Consider the following 21552-nt stretch of genomic DNA (forward strand, 5'->3'; position numbering starts at 1 on the left):
TAGTTCTTCTTCTGTGCTGCAAAAAAAAAAAAAAAAAAAAAAAAAAAAAAAAAAAAAAAAACCCATTATCTTCTTGTGCTGCCACTAATAAACTAATGGCCAATGTCTATATACGAGATATTTCGAAAATCCCTCTCAAATATATTTAACGGTAATATTTATGTGAACCTGTATTTCTACTTTTGCTGTAACTTTACTTTAACCTGTTGTCATTTTCTTGTAATTTCTAGCATTGTGCTTATTTTTACTCAAGAAGAAATTAAGACAAAACTAACGATGATCTACTCAAAGTTAAGGGTTAAGAGTGTCTTGATGACCAATCTTTAATAAACATTAGAAAGCTTTTGTTATTAAGCTTTTAAGTTTGCAATGCAGTTTCTCATTTAGATAACCTTATTCCAAGGAAATGTTTGGATTAAGTGTCCTTACAGAAACGAATGACAATGCATTAATTTGAATGGAACTGTCCTACAACTGCTGAAATGAAGCTCTCTCCACATCTAAGTTTTCTAAGATATTTTACTAAGCCATTCCAACATAACATGCTCCTTTTAATGGAGTTTTAGTAATATGGAGTAGCTTTCTACAAAAATAAACTTTCAATTCTACAAAGATTCTAGGAAACTGAAAAAAAATAGATTCTCAGTAATTCTGGATTTAAACTAAAATTTTACTTTGTACCTTTTCACAAAACTTGCATTCACTTTAACGTTATTATGGTGTGTCAGAAAATTCCTATTGGCCCTATCTTCAAAATATATCAAGAATTTATCACTTTTCACTACCTTTACTGCTATAACTTTGACCATCATCTCTGGCCCTAGATTACTAGAAAGGCTTCTAATTCCCCTGCTTCCACTTCTGCTCCTCTTCCCCAGGTTATTCATATCAGAGTAGCCAGTGTTCCTTTTTAAAACATAAGTCAGAGCCCTCAATTCTTCTGCTGAAAACTCTCCAGTGGCTCCTAAAAGTGAAAAACAAATCCTTTCAATGGTTTACTATAAGACCTTCCTTCTCCAACCCTGTCTTTCTTTTCTGATCTACTCTTACTATTACACTACTTTTACTATTCGCCCCTCTCATTCTGCTCCAGTCACAATGAAAACACTGAACTCTTCACTGTTCCTTGACATGTTAAGCATATTCTGGCCTTTGCACTTACTTTTTCCAATACTTCCCAAAATCTCCCTTGCTAACTTCTTACTCCTAACTTACTACACAACATACTTCTTTATTACTTGCCATTAACCCACCCACTTCAAGTTTAATAAAGACCTACAAATCTTTATATCCCAAGAACCCAGAACAGTGCCTCCCACATAGCAACTACTCAATAAATGCATGAATCTCAATAAATTTAAAATCAAAATGCTCTTAATCCTTTGGCAAATAAAAAAGTATGTTATGTTTACTAAATAAGTGCTGTAATTTATTAATCTAAAAGGTTTTCTAAAGCTATTTATGAGAGGAAATACACATATATTTCAAGGTCCCAAAAACTTAGTCAAAAATTAAGCAATGAGAATGCAGACTATAATCTATAACAATGTATTCAGCCAGAATAACCGTCTAATTTTTATTTTTGACACTTTTAAAATCACAACATAGGAAATTACATTTTCAAACATAATTATATGCTCCATCTTAAGTCAAATAAATAAAATATCCCTAATATAAACAGATATTTAAGAGAGAAGAAAGCTCTAAGCCCAAAGATTATCACATATCCCACAATCTTAGGTAAACTTATCTAGAAGAATTTAAGAATAAAACTGTCAACTGTATACTAAACGATGGATATATTGATATACTATTATTTTCCTTAGTGTTGCTCATTTTTTCTTTTTGTTTGTTTTTATTGGGGAACAGTGTGTTTTTCCAGGATGTCAAGTCGTTTTTTGGTTGTTTTTTTCAATCTAGTTGTGGGGGGGCACAGCTCAGCTCCAAGTCAAGTTGCTGCTTTCAATCTAGTTGTGGAGGGCGCAGCTCACCGGTCCATGTGGTACTTCAACCCATGAGCAGTGCACTCTAACCACTGAGCGAACTGGCCGCCCACTGGAGGCTCAGCTCCAAGCTCAAGCTGTTGCTTCTCACTGGACCGTGTGGGGATCGAACCAGCAACCCTGTTGTTAAGAGCTCTCGCTCTAACCAACTGAGCCATCCAGACGCCCATTTTCAATCACAAATTTATCGATGCTGTGAAAAATTAGGAGACATGCAAAAGCTATTTTAACATATATAAGATAGCTAAGCAATTAAACAGTGTAGTACCCGTAAGAGGGTTGATCATAGTATTTTCTTTGACCAAGGTTTCTACAACATAAGCACACAATCTTAAAGTTGTAAGGAACGCTAAAAAGTCATCATTCCTATAAATTAGTCTTTAGACAAGACTATAATCAGGTGAATGAAAAGAGAATCTACTAATAATTTCAACAATTTATATAGTGACTAAATAACCTAGAATTATTGTGGTAGGATTTTGGGTTAAACTCCGTTAGGATGAAGCTTTTCTGTTTGTTCTGTTTTTTACCATATTTCCAGCACCCAGAACAGTGCCTGACACACAGTGAGTGCTCAAATATTTGATGACTAGACAAATCAATCTCCTCAGATCCTAAATCATTAGGCAATCTTGAAGTCATATCTATAGTAGCAATTAACAAAAATCACCAACTGCTACGGGCCCAGAAAGATTAGAATAGCAGAATATTCTAATATAAAAAGTCCAGGTTTTTTTTTAAGAACTATAGTCTGCTCATTAACACAAATTATGGGCTTATAAACAGTAAGCCTGAAAGTTCAATGAAGTATTTCCAGGACCATCCAAATAGGCAGTACTCTGAAAGCTCCCCAAGCCCTACTCAGCAAAGGTAATTCTGCTTTTACCCATTTTTACCTTTTGATATTTCAAGTATTTGTTTTTTAAAAAGTTTCACTGAATAAAGTATTTAAAAACCAATGACCTAAACCATTCCCAAACAGATTAACTGCCTACCCTATTAGTCGACACTTCTAACATGTCACTGAGGCCTTGGTGTAAAGTTATTCTAAACTCTTCCTAGACCATTTCCTTATCCTGTGCTGAAAACAGAAGAACCAAAGGTCACTTCATTTATATCAACCTATGTAAACAACACATTAAGCATTTACTATGCTTAGCTACTATCTGCTTAGCTTCATGTCAGAAGTTTGGAGGGTACAAAGGTATGTATAGAGAAGTCCACCAATGCTATGAACGTGCTCTCCTCGCTTCCAGGGTCTGAGTCCTTTCTTCCTCATTTTGGAGAATTGAGATAGTGGGTGAAGGGCATAATTTGACATTCAATATTGCAATGCTATTAAAGAAGCACACCCTTATTTTAATTATACAAACTATATTTATTAGGTAAGGTTTAACAATTTTCTTAATGATGGTGACATTAAAAAGACGAGTAAGAATCTCAAAAAGGGGTGTAGACTAAAAAGGAGGTATGGATTTTTTTAAAAAGGCTCAAAAGCACTTTCCCCACTATTTTTAAGAAGCTTTATAGTACCATAGCTAAGGAGACAAAGGCAATGTGCTATACTATGGAAATGATAAATGCAATAGGAATTCAAATAATTGAAAGATTAGCACAAATTGGAATAGATCAGGGGTTGGAAATTTTTCTCTGTAAAAGGCCAACAGTAAGTATTTTAGGCTTTGCCTTCCATACAGTGTCTGTTACAACGATTCAACTCTGCATCATAGAGCAAAAAAGCCACATAATACTTAAATGAATGGCCATGGTTGTGTTTATGGACACTAAAATTTGAATTTCATAATTTAGACATATCACAAAATATTATTCTTTTGTTTCCTTAACCATTTCAAAATGTAAAAAGCTATTATACCAAAACAGGCAGGTGGTCAGATTTGGCCCAAAGCCTATATTCTGCAGACCTCTAAGCTTCAGTGAAGAGAAAGGATTTGAGTGAACTTTAAAAAACAGATTAGATTTGGATTTAAAACAGAAGTCATTCCACGTGTGTGATTAGTGAAGAGTGGTAGAGCACTGCTGCAATGTTGGAAAGTAGAGACATTTTCTGATTTCTTTTATTTCTGAAGATATAAGATATGACTATAGAAGGTCTTCAGTGGCTAAAAGGAGTTAGACCTTATAATAAGCAATAAGAAGATAGTCTAGACTGGAAGTGGGACACAAAATTAGATTTGGTGGGGCAAAAAGCCTAAGAGATGGTTAAATATTGGAGGCTTTAATGCACCTGAACTATCACAGAACTTAAAAAAAGCAAACCAAGACACAGAGCTTGGGGACTGGCTGCTAGATATAAAAAAAGACAAATCAGTCAATGTTTCTTAATGAAAAATTAATTGGTTTTAGCAATAAACGGTGGTTATCACTTGAGTTTCAAGTGACAATGTTTCCAAAGACAAATGAAAATACAGAAATGAAATGAGGCAAGGTCTAGAATATAGTAACATGAAGATCATAAACTTTTAGAAAATTATTTAAGAGACCACTTAATATTCTTATAAGGAATACCAAAAGGGTTACATACTAAGTTAACAGAGAAGAGAAATCTGCCCCTTTCAATTCTCCAAATCATAGGAATGTTAATTTTTCACTAGTTCACTAGTCAACCAAAATAAGTGAATATAAAAGAGGTATTATCTTGGCTCTGAAAAGGTAAGTACAGAAAGAAACATGAAATTTTGGATCGAGAAGAGTACTCGATCAACAGGAAGAAAATGAACTATACATCAGAAGCCAAGGTAGTTTTTCCAAGGTTCTTTAACAATATAACAAAGATGGATAGACAGTAACGCAACCATTATTTCCCCACCACTCCATTAACTTTGTGTTAACACTTTCCCTCACTTCTTTGAATTTGGGTTATAAGGTACAAACTGATACGCTTACATTTTTACCTTATATTCCCCCCCACACACTTGCTAATCTATCCTGCAATTCCCTGTACTTTAGTCAAGCATCATTAACTTACCTAAAAGTCTTTTTTTCCTCACTTATCCCAATCCTATGAAACTTTCAAATGTTATCTCTTTTATCTAAATTCCCTTCACACCGATTTTTAAATCAGTGTGTATTGCCTTGTATGTGGTTCTTCTACTTTGCCTTGAAGTGGCATTTAACTATTCCTAAATTGTCAAACTCCTTAACCACGGTCATAAGCTCTTTTAAGAGAGTAATATTTTATATTTCCTTGTATTCCTCAGTGCCCAGCTGCTCAAAAAAATATTGGTTAGGGATAATAAAATAGGCAAAATCTAATATGAAGCTAGAAAAATGAAAATTTACTTTTACCATTAATTTTTTATAATGAAAAGCTTGAGAATCTGAGATACACTAGTCAAATTTAACCCTAAAATTACAGTTATACATACCTCTTTTTCCAAAGTAATAGTTCTTATTCTAAGTAGTAAAACACACAGGTATGACCAAACACTAGCAACCTATTTTATATATTTGACTACTAGTCTAAGTTATTGTGGACAGTTCACCTCCAAAAGACTGGGGAAAAAAAGACCACCTTTGTTTACTGTGTCTCACATTCAAACTCCCACTTGCAGTGAAAATATCCAAATTCAAATGTTTCTTCTTCTGTTAAAGGAGTCCCAAAGAGGCCTTGATAGAAATAGTTGTTCTCTTTTGTGCATCTTTTAGTACTTGTAACTATTTACTCCCTCTTCAACTAAAGCTTCAGGTACACACATCTCCAATTTACCAAGGCCAGATATACAATAAGTGCTAAATAAAGGAAATATGAATTAATGAATAACAAATCAGAGGCTTTCAATTCTCTTTAATGCAGATGATTTTCTTTTTCTTTTTCAAGTGAATTCTTATATTTAAGTATTTAATAAAAATAGAAACTGCCTTTGTTTGGGAGCGTGGGTTGTCAGAGAAAGCCTCTAGACTCCCAGGAAAAATCGATAAAGAGTCCAAGGAAAAGAGTCTGAAAACCAAGCAATTTAAAATTTTACTTAAAATTCTTACCATTAAAACTATTTTTCTTAATTTCTAATATGATTTTTCCTGGTTTGATAAAATGATCAACAACCTTCACTTGAACAAATACAAGTTTGATTACTCAAGTCACCAAATGATGAATCCCTTTTATCAAAGTTTCTTCACAGTTCTTTCAAAAACCAAATTCCCCTGGTGAACTTTAAGTGTATTTTACAAACATAGACATTACTGAAACACAATACTACACAATGCTTCTTCAATCAATTACATTATCCTCATATCTTCTTGGTGTACGAAGCAAAAATCACGGGTTTCACAGCCCAAATAGATAGCTTTTAAAAATTTTAAATAATATATATGAAAACTGAAGTCATGACAGTTAAAACCTATTCTGCAGCTACCAAGAAAATCTCTATTATGTCATTTCATATTTAAGAAGTGAATAAAGACAACTAAAGACAACACTTACCTTAAGTCCTGCTAATGTTAAAAAAGTAAAAGTTTAATGCAGTCTTCATGAGACATAACTTTTTCAATTTAAAAAACTGAGTTACAAAATTATTATTCTAAGCTATATAACTTCAATTCCAAAAAAGGCATGCAAATACAATTATTTTATTCCTTAAAAAACCTTAACTTACAAAGTAAGGTTAAAATTATTTTCTCCAAAAGAGTAACTGTACTAAATCTGTCTCATAAAAGGGGGACAGAGGGAGATGGTTTCAAAACATTTTGGGTAAGCACGTGACAGAATTAAGATTGTAATTTTGCAACACATTTTTTAAATTGCTAAAGTAATTTAAATGGAGAGGGTAGGAGTCCTAAAAAACTGATAAAGACATCAGAATTCTGTGATGTCTTTCTTATGTCAAAGTGTAATCCACCCCATTCCCCAATGTTCTTATAATTAATGTACAAAGAATGGTAAAGTAAGACGTGCTGAAGTGGTTAAAAAATGTAGCCTACACACATGCCGATCCAAATCAATTGTTCTCTAGTCATCTGTATCATTCTAATTTCTGCTTAATTCAATCAGATCAATAGAGCTATTTCTTGAAAGTTACATGCATAGGCATACCCAGCTTTCCAATCGTGTATGTTTAGTCATGAAGTGCCTGAAGACCTATATAAGTTTTTGGTGATCTGCACTTAACCACACTCACTCTCTTCCTTTGCTCTACAATTGATAAAAGAAATGTGGGTTAATTACAAAGAACGGATGAAAGAGCAAAAAATGAGAAAGCAATTTAAAATGGAAGCAAAACCTTAACCTGGAAATTGTCTAGGTAGGTTATCTATTTGGTCACTATGTTTACCTAAAAATAGAGCACTTTTATCACATTAAACTGGAAATGTTAAGTAAACATTTCCCAGCACGTTTTACTAATATCTTAACCAAATATTTTTCCGAATAGTTGCATCTAGATCAAATTGTTGTTGCAAGAACTATTTTAAATGGACATTTACAGAAGTATTCCCTGAAGTGAATGAGAGCCTCAACGCAAACAAACACCCCCTAACACTGTTCAAATTGAGTACTGGTTTTGGATGTAAGTGGAGCCGGCAACCCCCGCCACCAACACCTGTAGAAGGCATAAGCAAAGGAAGCTATTCGAAGACCAGCAAATACAGCAACATATTTCACTGTTTCACATCTGAACGTTTAAATAAAGAATATCGTTTCCTACCTATCACAAAGGAAAAAGCAAGTTATCGTTGGGAACTTAAACTTGAAAATGCGCGTACACACCATCCGCATACCGCACGTCTCGATTTAAAACTTCAATTCCCATTTATTAAGCGGGGGCGAAAACTGGATCTCTATCACATGGTGAAGAGAGTCTCCCCTACAACTTCCTCGAAATTTTACTAAACGTCCTGACAGTTTCCCTTTACTTCCGAGCACCTTTCAGCCTCAGCTGCACCCAGAGCCTCCTCCCCACTCGCCTGTCTAATAACGCCGTGGAGGGAGGGGGTGAGGGAGGGAGGGAGTGGGTTTCTGTGTGGATAAGTGCGCGCGCGCTCCCGCGCGCTTCCCCACCCCCACCCCGATACTTTTCTTTAGGGGCGACGGAGGTAGGAGCTAAAGGTTATTCTGGCGACAACTCAGTATCACATCAACCCAGTCGCAGTCACCCGCCAGGACTCCCGTGTTTTGGTTGCGCAGTGCAACTTCTCACACCCTCGCCCGAGCCGCAGCCGGGAAATTGGCGAAGGGAAGCCCGGAAGGAGTGGAGGAGCCCAGGGGAAAGTGAAAGGGCCGAGCCCCCCTGAAAGGCGCCTTAAGTTTGCAACGAGGATCGTGTTTCTGCCAACAGGCGCCCACCTCCTCTCCCCGTTCCAGGTGGAACTCGTTAGCAGCAGCCCAGCCTACAGACACCGCCACCTTCCTTCCCCACGTACCCTCCGGGACCAGCGCAAGTGAGGGCGGCGGGCGAGAGCGGACGCCTGGCGGGGCCGGCGCGATCCCGGCCACCAGGCCTCCGCCGACCCCAGCCCGTCACCTGTGGAGAAAGCGCCCCCGCCCCCGGCCTCGCCGCCCTTCACGCCGACCGTGTTCCCCCAGCGGCCGCCACCCCCCGCCGGCTTGCGAGGACGGAGCGCGGAGCCAGGTCCCCCTCGGCGGCGGTGGGGCCCCAGCCCCTTGAACTGGTTACAACCGGCGGCGGCCACCGAGCGGGCAGCCGGCGGCCGCAGGGCCCCAGTCGTGGCGGAGAGGGGGCGAGCGGGCAGGCCCGGAGGAGAAGAGGCTCGCAAGGTCCTACCTAACACCGTCGGTCTCCTCCGTCTCCTCCTCAACGGCAGCGGCCCCGGCGGTGGCGGCGGCAGCGACATTCCTGGGGAGCGCTCCCGCCGCCGCCGCCTCCTCCTCCTCCACTCTCTGCTCGCCTCTTTCCTGGCGCGCTCACCGAGCGCCGCGTCCCTTCAGCCGCCTCCCCCGCCCTCCGCAACACTCACGCCCCGAAACCTTGAGCCCCACGGCTCCCGCTGCCGGGTATCCCACCCTCCCTCCCTCCCCGCCACCAGCGGCGGCCCCGTCCCTCCCCCCTTCCCCTGCTCTGGCGGCCGCGCCGGGCTCAGTAATGGCGGCCACTCGGGCTCCCTCGCGCTGACGGAGCTCTCTCCTTCTCTCCCGAACTTTACCTCAGCATCTCTCCCGGCGCGCACCGCCGGAACGCACGCGCGCGCGCTCAGCCACACACCCGGCCGGGGGCGGAGCGGCGGCGCAGCCTCGACGGGGCGCGCGCGCGCGCACCCGCACCGCCCTCCCCCCAACCCCCCACCCCGGCCGCCCTCACCTCGCGACGCCTCCCGCGCCGCGCGCCGGGCTGAGCCCCGCCCCTGCCCTCGTCTCCCGGGAGCCTGGGAAGGCGCGAGCGCTCGGAGCCGGCGGGAGGGGAGCGAGCGCGGGGCCGCGTCCTCGCTGGCGTCCCGGCTCTCCCATTGGCTTCTGCCCCTCCCCCTTCGTCCTTCGCCTCTCCCGTCCATTGGTTCCCTCTCCTACTCCATTGCTTCTCACCTTTTCCCTTTTACCCATTGGCGTGAGTATTTTTCCTCAGCTTTCCCCTGTCTCCGTCTTCTGCTCCTCCTCTGTCCCATCCTCCACGCTTTAGAAGAGACAGACTGTGCCGCTCAGAGCACTGCTGTCTCCGAATCTTCCCTGCTTTCTCTCCCTTTCCTTCTGTTCCGGTTTCTGGCCGAAACAGAGCCAACCACAATACTGCAAAGGAACCTGACATTGTGTCAGCGGTTGCAAAACATCGCCTGGGCACTGAATGATTCTCGGTGTCTAAGCCTTCAAGAATGAAGGGGAGGAAAATATGCGCCCAAGCTCGTTCGCAGGGACGTGCTCGTGTGTGTGCTCCGGTGTGTGCGTGCAGCCTTCTGCCTGGGGATCGTAAGCCAACGACAGACATCACCCGCCCGGGACCTGGTGATGGACTCACCTAGAAGGCAGAACTCCATGCGAGCCGGCAGCATCCTTTTCTCCGTCGACACAGCACAGGGAGGCTTCAGGCCCTCGGTTTAATCTGTCCTTATGGAAATAAGAGAGAAATTTAAAACTTGGTATGGGTTTGACCCCAAAGACCTCTTCTCACACCCCTATCAGCACAACCTTAGGAACCATCAGCCACCTGAATTTCATTATACTGCCTTAAATATATTCAATATTTTTGAGACTTCACAAGTTTGGGGGCACATTAGACTTTTGGTGTATTTCTCACCTGGGCATTGGTATTGAATGGTGGACAAAGGACAGTAGAAAACTGCTTTTCCTTTCACCATTGAAAACGAGGTCTTGTGACTTTACCAAGGTCATCAGAATCTGTTTTATTTAAAGGTCTTAAAATAGTTACCAGCAGATAAAAGAATGAGAAAAAACAAATCTACCCCAAATTCGTTGTTAAGTCTAAACGAAAGATGTAATTTGGGCTAGAATTTCTCTTTGGGGAAAGATTTGTTTCATTATTAGTGAAGTTAACTTACAAAAAGTCTTTTAAATTCAAGTTATTCTTTATTTTGTGTGTTACATAAGGTAGTGAAGTTAGCCAAGTTTGTTTTTTAGTGTTATAATGATGCAGCTGCTGGCAACCACGTATATTTACGGTCTGTTAGTAAAGAAAAAAAACTGTCTTTTGGTAAAAAGCTGTTAGAAAATATTTGTCAGTAAATCTGTCACAATATTCCAGCAGAAGTTCTATTCGTTTGTTCCCCACCCCTGTACCTCTACTCTCCATATTTTTCAAAGGTTAACTTAATAGACAAAAGCAGAAGAGATTGGTTTAATTTCACTACCTCTCTTAATCCCTAATTATAGAAATGCATGACTAAAATTCCTTACTCCAGCCACTCCCTTGTATGAGAATGGTACCAAATAGGTTAAGTAAGGTCTGTAGGTACTTCTTTCTTTCAGTTACAAACCATAGGCAGGGAAGAAAGATGCTAAAGAAAACTTGCAATGAAAGTACATACAAAGGGAAGGAAAGGACAAAAAAAGAGGAAGTTGGGGAGAGGGAATGGAACCATGAAAGTGTGGTACTAATGCCAGAAGTACCCATACCGCTTGTACACGTTGAAGAAGTCATACATTTAAATGCATTTTTTGACCTTTGCACAGAAAGTCCTTAAAAATACAAGAAGCCAATTTAAAGTTATAATTTTGATTTTGAAATGTTAAGGACTATAGCATGTCCACCCTATGATATAGTTTGAAAATTATTTCCTAAATAATCAGAAATTTCATAACAATGGACATGTGTCAACTTAAACCAAAGGCAAATAAATCAAAGCTTTTAAAGGAAACATTAACATATCTTCTTTATATGTTAACCTTTCCAGTAAAACAGACATGATACTGAAGAATCAGGACATGATACCGAAAGGAAAAAAAAAAATCTTATTTTCTCATAATTAAGACAGCAAAAAATGTTTTGTCTTGTTTTGTTTTAAGCCATGGTTTTTGAGCAATAATTTTCACAGCTGACATTATTTATAGTCATTCTACATCATCCATTTTCATTTAAGGAGTCTGGAACTTTAAGATTTTGCTCCATCTTAATACTATTAGTCTAAAGTTAATATTTTTGTTAGTTTCTTTTTATGTTACTTGCTCTCTCAAAAAATGAAGCATACAGTTTCTTGTACAAATAAAAATATGAAAATGGGAATTGGGAACCTAAGTTCTCTGGTTGAAAATGCTGAGATATCTACAAATAAAAGGTAATAAAAAGCAGAAAATAAAACAAAAACCAAAGAATAATATGCATCTTTTAAAATTGATCAGGAGCCGTGTCCTCAGAGAAATAACTTTAAACACCCACCCTCCCCACCCAAAAGGAGAAATTTTGAGGAAATGAATAATTTATTCTTTATACAGAGAGAGAAGTAGAGTAAATATTACCAAGCCCTCTCAGATCAACTATTCTTCTTATCTAAAATTAAAAAAAAATTAAGCACTTGCTCTGCTGTATTGGATAATTAAAATCACCCGAAGCTTTGTTCTTTATTTTCTTTGGGAAAAAAAAAACAACAGTAGAATACGATTTCAGTCAGGCATTTTAGGTTTTTAATTTAAATATTCTTCACAAATTTCTAGCTATTTAACACATCCTAATGAAGTATTAATATATATGGTTGTTGTTTTTTTAGGATCAAAAGAGATGACAACCATAAAAAATGTTATCAAACTTCCAGCTTAGACCATCAGTGGTGGTAACAATACACGTTTCAGATGTTTGGCTACAAAAAAATTTACCCTACAGACGCAACTACACCCCCTGCTGGAAATTTCTGATCATAACTACTTTGGCTTTTGTAACTTCAACCAAGAACATGAAAAGGCCAATAAAGAGCCTTTCCATTCATTACAAAATTGACCAATACTTTTTGCCTGTCTGATACAAAACATGCTTTTGGAGAACAAACTATCTCAGAAAATCACCCTGGTTGCAGACAAAATATACCAAGAAGTTGGAGAATAACGAAGACAAGGAGAGCACTGAAAGTTTGTTTATTGTCTAATTTCCTATTGAATTTCACAACTCATTTCCACCCCACCTCACCCACCTCTTGCGTAGACTGCTCTCTTTCTCCCTACAGTTAGGGTAAGATGGGATGTTGTTCCCATCAGTAGGCAAATCATGATAGTATAGCAATAACCATAGTAGCCATTTGCTGAGTTAAGGTGCTGAAAGGCTTTCTCCAAATTTCTTTTATGGCTACCAATGATATTTTCAGCATGAAGAAAAGGTGCTAATTATGTCTTGGCTGTTACTGTAGAAAATATTTTGACAAGAGTTAAGGTAATTGTGAGCATGGACTGGAACAGTAAGAAAGTAATGCATTGACCTTCCTGGCATTTTGTTCCACAGAGCCTTGTTCTGTTGATTTTCCAGAACTGTATTTTCAGACTGAAATCCCAAAGATGGTATCAGAGTTTAGCTTCAAAATGTCATGTTCATGCCGCTCTGGTCCTAGGGCATAACTGAAATAGTGAAAGTAGAACTCTATTTTTGAATAATTAGTATTTTATAAAGATTATTTGTAATGCAGGCTCCTTTTAAAGGAATAACAATTCATTGAGGTCCCACCAGCACAATACTTTAATTAGACAAAAATCTTCAAGTTATTTCCTCTCACAAAAGGTGGTATTGTTGGGCCATCTGGACCCTCCATTGAGTTTTTATGAAAGATCGCAGCTTGAATTTAATCAACCCCAATAAGGTTAACCCCATAAAGCTAAAAAATAATTGCAAGGTTGCTAACTGAATTCTGAGATTGTTACCACTGTCGTCTGTAAATCATTACAATGGGAAGCAGGAACTTGTATTGCTTGACTATTTAACCACAGAACATAATTTTTGTTAATATCCCTTATTCCCACTCTCTTTAGGCAAATTTAGATTGTGAGCTACTCTAGGTAGGAGTCACAAATTAAAGTTTGGGTCTATATAATAACTAGAATATCATTAGTAGAAAGCTCAATAGATTTTTGATAATAATATGAAACGCTCTAGGTTTTATGGATTTCTGAACATATATTGCTAACAGAAGGCTTTAGATTACATTTGGAAGTACCAGCTGAGATAATTACTTTGGAAAATACAAATCATTTAAAGAAACTGCTGAATTAGCCTGTGGAAGTTGAGTTGGCTGTCCTTTCCCAAGTACAATCCACACTTTTCCACATAATATCTTCCTAGTAGGTAAATGTGACTTGCTAGTAACTAATAACTGGGGATCTAAACATCAGGAATATTCTGAAGAATTGGTGCAGCATCAGAGTTTCTGAAATCAATAATAAGGTGTCTAATCACTTTACAATGAAGCCTTTGTCATTTTTCCGTATTACTATAAGTTGCAGTAGATAGTGTTTGTTTTGCCAATCCATACTTCAACATTGTCTTCAAAAAGATTCTCAGATAACAGTGATTTTTCTGATAAACGCACGGCTTCTTTCTATTCTTCTTTTCTTCTTTCACATCTATTGCATAGTGAGGAATAATAATACTCATCTTTCCCCAGCTAGGCTTCCCTCTCCAGTCCAGAATAGGGCTGTAGCATATAATACATTTATTTCTAGCTTTTGTTCCCATAGGTATGCACATTAAACAACTCTTTTCTATTTTTTACCCCAAAAAGTATTTACATTAGAAATTCTGAGATTTTGCAAACATGATAATACAAAAGTAGCAAAAATTCATAGTTATGTGTCCCATAAATCAAATTCTTATAAAATTAAATGAAAGCAAATATTTAAAATATTTTAAAAGTATATATTTATTGAGGTAGAAAATTATCCATTTTATATTTTTATTTTCTGTGAAAAAAAGTCAGGCTACAAAGCAATAAAGGTGTATGATTCCATTTTTGTAAAAAGAAAATGTTTTGAAAACAAGATGATGATATTATTGACCAACATGTTAATAGAGATTTAATCTAGATGGTAGGATTATAGCTAATGTTTAATTTCTTCTTTTTGCTTTTTGGTATGTTGTAATTTTTTACAATGAATATATTATTCCTTCTACAATAAAAATTGGAATTATAGAGATGTTGAAAATTGAGAAAGAGAGCAATGTATAAAGCTAGATAAGGTAAACTGTCTTAAAGCAACTGATCTGCCTTTTCTCTTTTATTCTTCCCTTCTCTGTTCTTTTTCTGTCTCTTACTCCTACATTAGATGTTTCTTCCTCCTTCCTTTCTTTTTCTTCTTTTTTTCCTTCTCTTTTACTTATCCTTTGGGCCTTTTACAGACCGTCTTGGTCATTGCCAATTTCTGTCTACAGCAACTTCTGATGTAATGGAATAAAATGGTCTAGGCAAACATAATATTGCTACCACTGGATTGTGTTGTCTTTGATGACTCTTCTTTTAATTTCTTATAGACCAAAACATATCAAGCAAATAACTTTTTACTATATTTAATGACTATTTTTAAGTATGTAAATCTGCCAATAGTATTGCCTATATTGCTATAGTCTTGTGACACAGATTCTGTTTTAAACTCTGTTTCTACACTAAGACTGTTCAAAAGCTTTTCAGTAATAGATAGTTTCTCTAATACTAATAAAGCTGAGATGATCTTTCTACATGCTCTGATATTTCCCTTTGGATCATAAGGTTTTGTGATAAAATGTGTTCCATTTAGATGGTTTCCCATGTGGATTTTCTTACCTTTGGCTTCCATGACCCCAAGGACTCGGGGTTGATTTTTCTAAATCTGGACATTTATCTTGTAGTGTTTTTCCTCCACTATATCCTTCTCAGCACAGTACAATGAACTACCAGTTTAAAGAAAAGGAAAAATGGTCTTACCATTGTTGCAAAGGAATGCTGGGCACAAAGTAGTCTAAAGTGGAAAGACCACTGAACTGGGAGTCAGGAGACCGGAATTTGTATCTCAGTTTCTGCTTACTGTGTGACCTTCAGAAGCCATTGAATCTCTCTAAGCTGAAGTTTCCACACCCACAAAATGATCTCTTTGCTACTCCAACATTATTTAGTTTGAAAGTATTTTTCAGGGTTAGTCCATAGACCAGGCTTCATTTTTTCCTGGTTCACACTTAATTTAACACTGATCCACAACTGCTACCACACACAGGAGAAAGTTATTAGTCTTAGCTTCCCAGTCGGTTTTATCTGGGGCCCTTACATCATCCCTCCCAACAAAGAAAGAAAAAGAAAGAAAGAAAGAAAGAAAAGAAAGAAAAGAAAGAAAAGAAAGAAAAGAAAGAAAGAAAGAAAGAAAGAAAGAAAGAAAGAAAGAAAGAAAGAAAGAAAGAAAAACAACTTCATTCTGATGAAACCAAGTTAATTTGCATTTTTCCAAAACCCATTCCTCAAATCTATTTAATTAAGTTTGGACCTCCAGATTCCTCAGAACAAGCTTGCCCCTTCCCTGATACAAGGTCAGCTGCTCCAAACGTTCTTTGCCATAGGTTGCCTTGTAGTTTCTAAACCCTCAGTTCTACAATTTATATATCACATTGTGCCCAAACCCCACCAGCAGTACAATCCAGTATCCAAGTAACCAATTCTGGATTCCCACAATCCTATTTAGTAATCCATTTGGGCTGCTCATGGTCTCACCCATGTCTTTTCTCCCTTGTGCTCATTTAGTCAGTCCTGTTTCTATCTTGAGCCCCAGACAACCATTAATCTTCTATCTCTAAGGATTTGCCCATTCTGTGTATTTAATATAAATGGAATCATACAATATGTGGTCCGTGTATCTGGCTTCTTTCATTCACCATAATATTTTTGAAGTTCATCCATATTTTAGCATGTATCAGTAATTCCTTCCTTTTCATTGCTGAATAGTAATCTATTGTATGGATAGACTACATCTTGTTTATCCATTCACCAGTTAGTTGGCATTTAGATTATTTTTTCCAAAGTGGTTGTATCATTGTATATGCCTGTCAACAATGTATGAGGGTTCTACTTTCTCTACAACCCAGCCTATACTTGTTATTGTCTCTTTTTTATTATAGCCATCCTAATGTATCTTGTTGTAGTTTGAATTCACATTTCCTAATGACAAGTGATGATGAGCATCTTTTTTATATGCTTATTAGCTATTGGTATTTCTTCTTTGATAAGATATCTATTCAAATCTTTTGCCCATTTTTTTAATTGGGCTGTTAGCCTCATAACTGAGTTGAGTCTCATTGGATCCTAATTTCTCAGATTGAGTTTTCCCGAAAAGAAATCCTTATGATTTTTCTTAATTCAAAGATGACTTTAATATTTCCCAGTGCTTCCCAAGAATTACTATTTTGCATTTTTGCAATACTTCTTTTACTCAACTTGCAAAATTTTGTCAAAGATACAATATCATTGAGTAAAATATTTTCTCCTCTAGGACATTCTTATAGCCAGTTTACTTAATTGGCAATACAGTCATTGTGTAGACTTTCTTTCCCCATTTCTCCTTGTTCAAACAAAATAGCTTCATAACAGTTATCTTATTTGATTTTGTTAGAAATAGTACACTTATTTTATCAGAAAATCTGAGTGAAGGACTACTAAACTGACCAATATGTGCCTGATCCAGGATAGTTGGGTCTCCGTCTCACTATCATGACCCTTGAAAGGAATTTTAAGACATTTCAATCAAAAGTTAGTAACTACAACTAACCTTCTTCTTGGTGCCTAATTCATTTTCAGTTAGTAAGTTTTTATGAAAGTGAGTTAACTCTTTTAAGCCAAATGAGTACAATTTTAGAGTACTTCAAAGTGATCTTTTCATTTGATACCTTGAAACACTGCCATGCCTTGTAGTATTCTGCAGTGTGAGACAACTTCTTGGCCCAAAAGAAATCATGTGCCATAGTGATTTAGGGATTAGAAAGAAAGGAGACTACTTCAGTTTGGACACTCACTTCTGATTTACTATGTGTACATCCACTGTGTGCCCTGCGGGTTCATGTTACTGCAGTATGTATCCCAAGTGTCATCCTAATTCTAGTAAAAGAGCTCTGGCTTTGACAGTGTTCTGTCTGTTCACCATGTATTGGAACAGGCTGCTGACAATTCTTTGAATTTACCTGAGGGTAAAACTCTTCACCCTCCCAAATCCTCTCATCAGCTAACTCGCTGACATCAGCTGCCACAGCCCACCATTCAGATAAGTATTTTTAGCTAAATCATCACAATAATAGGTATTTGCAAAAGTATTTTCAAATCAGATGCCACTATGTACACCTGCAGCTTAGAGGGAACGCTTGTCCATCAAACTCTTTGAAGACATAAAGAATAAATACTCTCTGTAAATTGCTAAGATGAAATGTCCTCATTTGAAAATGGAAAAGTATTCATACAAAGTGGAAACATTTTAGGAATGCTGACAACCTCTTCTTAGTCCCACTGGTCCTATAATGTTGATCCAAATCTCAGTTTTAGTTTTTAGGTTAATTTTGTTGAGAACTCTTATTGTTTGAAAGTGATATATATTAAGTGTAAGCTGGTTATAGGGTAATTATTTTTAGTTTATTCTGGATTATTTTATATATGAAATATATTTGGAGTTTGATATATTCTAGATATTCAATATGATCCCAAATTTGTTCAAATATAAAAAACATGTGAATACTTAACTAGCCTGGAAGGAAATGCATAAAAATATGAACAGTGGCTATCTCTGGGTAATTTTCTGAAAAATTTTTTCATCATATATACTTTCTTACATATTCATCTTATATACTTTCTCTTATATACTTTCTCAGAATTTAAAAAAAGGACTTTTTTAATGTTGCACATATTAATAATATCTTCACAACATTCCTTAAAATCATGTTGACTGGTAAAATACAATGAACAAGAGTTCTGAAACTTAGGTAGACCATCTATTTGGAATGCTATTTTAATATATTCTGTCATGCAACAACTATCCATTTGTACCCACTAGGTGCCAAAGGCTGTGCTCAAATCAGAAACAGAATCATGGAAGGAATGGTTCCTACCTGTAATGAGCTCATTTTCATGTCCTAGGATTGGATCTTAACTGAGAAGCAGTCCCATAGATTACATCTTTTAATGAAGAGCAAATAAGTCTTTCAATTTCGATTATTCTGTAATAGCGTCATCATTTACAATTTCTCATTTTAAACATGACAAACGTAGATCTCAATAGATAGATAGACAGAGAGAGAGAGAGAGAGAGAGAGAGAGAGAGAGAGAGAGAGAGAGAGAGAGAGAGAGAGATAGAATCTTCTGAAAACATGACAAATTTGAACAGGCAATAATTTTTCCTTAATCAAACTACCCAACTAACTTGTTCAAATTAATTTTTTGACTAAGGTATTTTCAGACTCACATTCTGAATGTTAGAGGCACTTTGAGTCAACTCATTTTTTCTCTTCTACTGTCAAATTTGTATGTAGTCTTGTGGTTTTGTTTTTTGCAGTCTAGGTTAGTGCCATACCACCAAATCACATACAGGCCATTCCAAACCTGAGTGAAGTCTTGTTTTAACTGGCATATAACTGTTTTTATTTGGGTTTCTGTGGAATTTGGAAGTCTGCAACTCATCCAAAATAAGGGCATTCCACAAATTCCATTTCATAAAAGCCATCCTCCTTTATATACTGTTTCCATTTCCTTCAATGTAACTAAACTTTTAGCAGGACATTCCAAGAAAAGTGATAAAGGGAGGTGATTTAGACAAGCAAACACAGAATTCTTACTCAGTAAGTCCTCTTGGTGGTATGAATAGCAGTAGCCACAGGAGCAGTAGTAATAATATAGAAAAATAATAATCAGAATATAGTTGAACACTTAAAACATCAACCCTTTTAAACAAATTTAGAAAATCCAAGAATTAAAAATATCAATGTTGGTACATGTATTAGTTGGTTCAATACAAATAATAGTCACAATTTTTTAGCAATATGTGCTATTTCTCAAATTAAACATCAAGGCGAGCAAGAACCCACAGAATGTAATAGCAGAGGAGCCTGAGAACATTCTATGAATGAGCAGCGTTTGTTTGTTGAATTGTAATGAGGGTTGCATTCCGGGTCCTCATTTCATCTGGGAAAGTCTTGGCATGTTTTCTCGAATCCTTCTTTTATGCAGACTCATGGCAGAGTGTTTTGTTTTGGTGATATGCTGTGCATGGTCTACTTACGGAGCACAATTTAACACAAATATTTCCGAGTGTGCTAATTTGTGGGAAATATGCTCCTTAAGAGCTGCAGTAACTTGGATTCTTTTGCTTGAGAAAGGGAAAACTATTTTTAAGTCTATAAAGGATACAGTGAAGAAGGAACAAAAGGAAATGAGCTTATACTGCCATAAGGTTAAAAAGAAGGAAGACCTGACACTGCTGATTTTAAAAATTAGATACCATAGGGTCTTGCAGGCTTCTCTAGAGATATTTAAAAACCAGAGCGAGCCAGGGGTGCTGCTGAGACATCAGGATAAAGGACTAGGTAGATACTCCTATGACACTACTCTTGTCAAGTGAAAAATGCCATCGAAAGCAAATGTTCTGTGTGTCTCAATATGCTTCTAAAACACGGAGATTACCTTTTACTTGGCATGAGAGCACATGGTAAACAATTCTCCAGGGGGGCACAGCACACATAACGATATCAGAGTTTTATTGTCTTATTTTGTTTCATTGGATTACTTGTCTGAGCCTTTGGTCTCAGACTCATCTTTGCAGCAGTACTATGAACCGATGAAAGCAGTCGGTTGCCACAGTTAATGATAAAAATATAGTAACTAATAATAAATCATTATGCCTTTCCAATATTTGTGACATTTTAAATCATTCAAAATTTTAATAAATGGGTGGGAGAAGGGAGATTTGTCATGGATCCCAGAGTTTTCACATTCACTTCAAAATTTTCAGTAGTTTCCATGTGATAGCTTGCATTTTGAGAACCTATTGATAAGACAAACACAAATACAACAACAACGAAATCTACCATGAATTTTCTTTTCATTTTAAAATGAGTATATTTCGTTAATCCCAGTGGCATTTACGTACATTTGAAAAACTGTACCTGGGGGACACTATATGTTGTGTCCAGACAATGTTTGGCACACATATTTCAAAGGTACCAACAAAAGTTAGCATCCTAAGGGAAATAACCACCAGAGCTAAGCTGAGCAGACCTGGGTCTGCCTAACTCCTTGAACGCATGAACAAACTTCTCTTTTCTGAACCTTAATTTTCTTATCTATAAAATAAGGAGTTAGATTAGCTGCTCTTTAAGAATCCATTGAGCTGTAAACTTCTTCGATTACATCAGCTCCTTTATTTAGCAACTATACACAACTGGATTTAAATGTCACATGTGGATGTAAATGTTAATGTGTGGCAATATCAATGCTTTTCATAATTGGGAAGTTGTCCTTATAAAAAATTTATCAATATTCCTATACATTTGTGTTTAGCGAACCCAATGTTAATATCCAGCATGCCTATTCTTAAATAGTGCTTTATTTTTTACATTTCATTTGGTCAATAGATCCTAAAAATTAGGTTGTAACATATTTATCCTTACATTATAGATGGAAACATCGAAGAATATCCAAAGACTCACGTGGTAGTCAGTGAAATAGGTTAAAATGGAGCTGTCGTTAAGAGATAATTTCTCTCTGGGTGGTGAACACACAATGGGATTTATAGATGATGTAATACAGAATTGTACACCTGAAATCTATGTAAATTTACTGACAATTGTCACCCTAATAAATTTAATTAAAAAAAGGAGGCAAAAAAAAGAAATATTTTAATTAAAATATCTGATTATAATAGAGACATTACTTAAAAAAAAGAGATAATTTCTGCAAAGACACTAAAAGAATCTGTTTATGCTCTCTTCGTAGTAATGAATAAGTTATTGAAGTAATCACTGTAGGTAATGTGTTTCTCCAAAATTATCACTGTCTTAATTACTGATGACTATTAACTCAGTATTTTCCTAGTTTATATTATTTAATTGTAATTGATTGAAAGATTATAATGTTGCTGTATATTATATACACAGGGTTTGTGTATATTTTTAAATGTTGAAGTTGCACTATACCTTAAAATATTTAACATTAACATTATTATTGC

At 37.0% G+C, this 21552-nt stretch overlaps 1 protein-coding gene across 7 annotated transcripts in view; it reads right to left on the minus strand.

The window, feature by feature from the left end:
* The window catches only part of ARHGAP5 (Rho GTPase activating protein 5), a 110759-nt gene that overhangs the window by 73919 nt on the left and 15288 nt on the right, over positions 1 to 21552 (minus strand). For 2 of the 7 annotated variants that reach the window (XM_081047429.1, XM_081047424.1), the window contains exon 1: positions 9120 to 9277. The gene's annotated coding sequence lies outside the window, so the exon portion shown is untranslated. Of the gene's footprint in view, positions 1 to 8740; positions 8939 to 9119; positions 9340 to 9495; positions 9668 to 9922; positions 10012 to 21552 lie in introns of those variants that run through there. The other 5 variants (XM_081047428.1, XM_081047423.1, XM_081047426.1 and 2 more) reach the window with 4 other exon arrangements.

Source organism: Rhinolophus hipposideros (assembly GCF_964194185.1).
Source record: "Rhinolophus hipposideros genome assembly, chromosome: 5".
Taxonomy (NCBI): Eukaryota; Metazoa; Chordata; class Mammalia; order Chiroptera; family Rhinolophidae; genus Rhinolophus; species Rhinolophus hipposideros.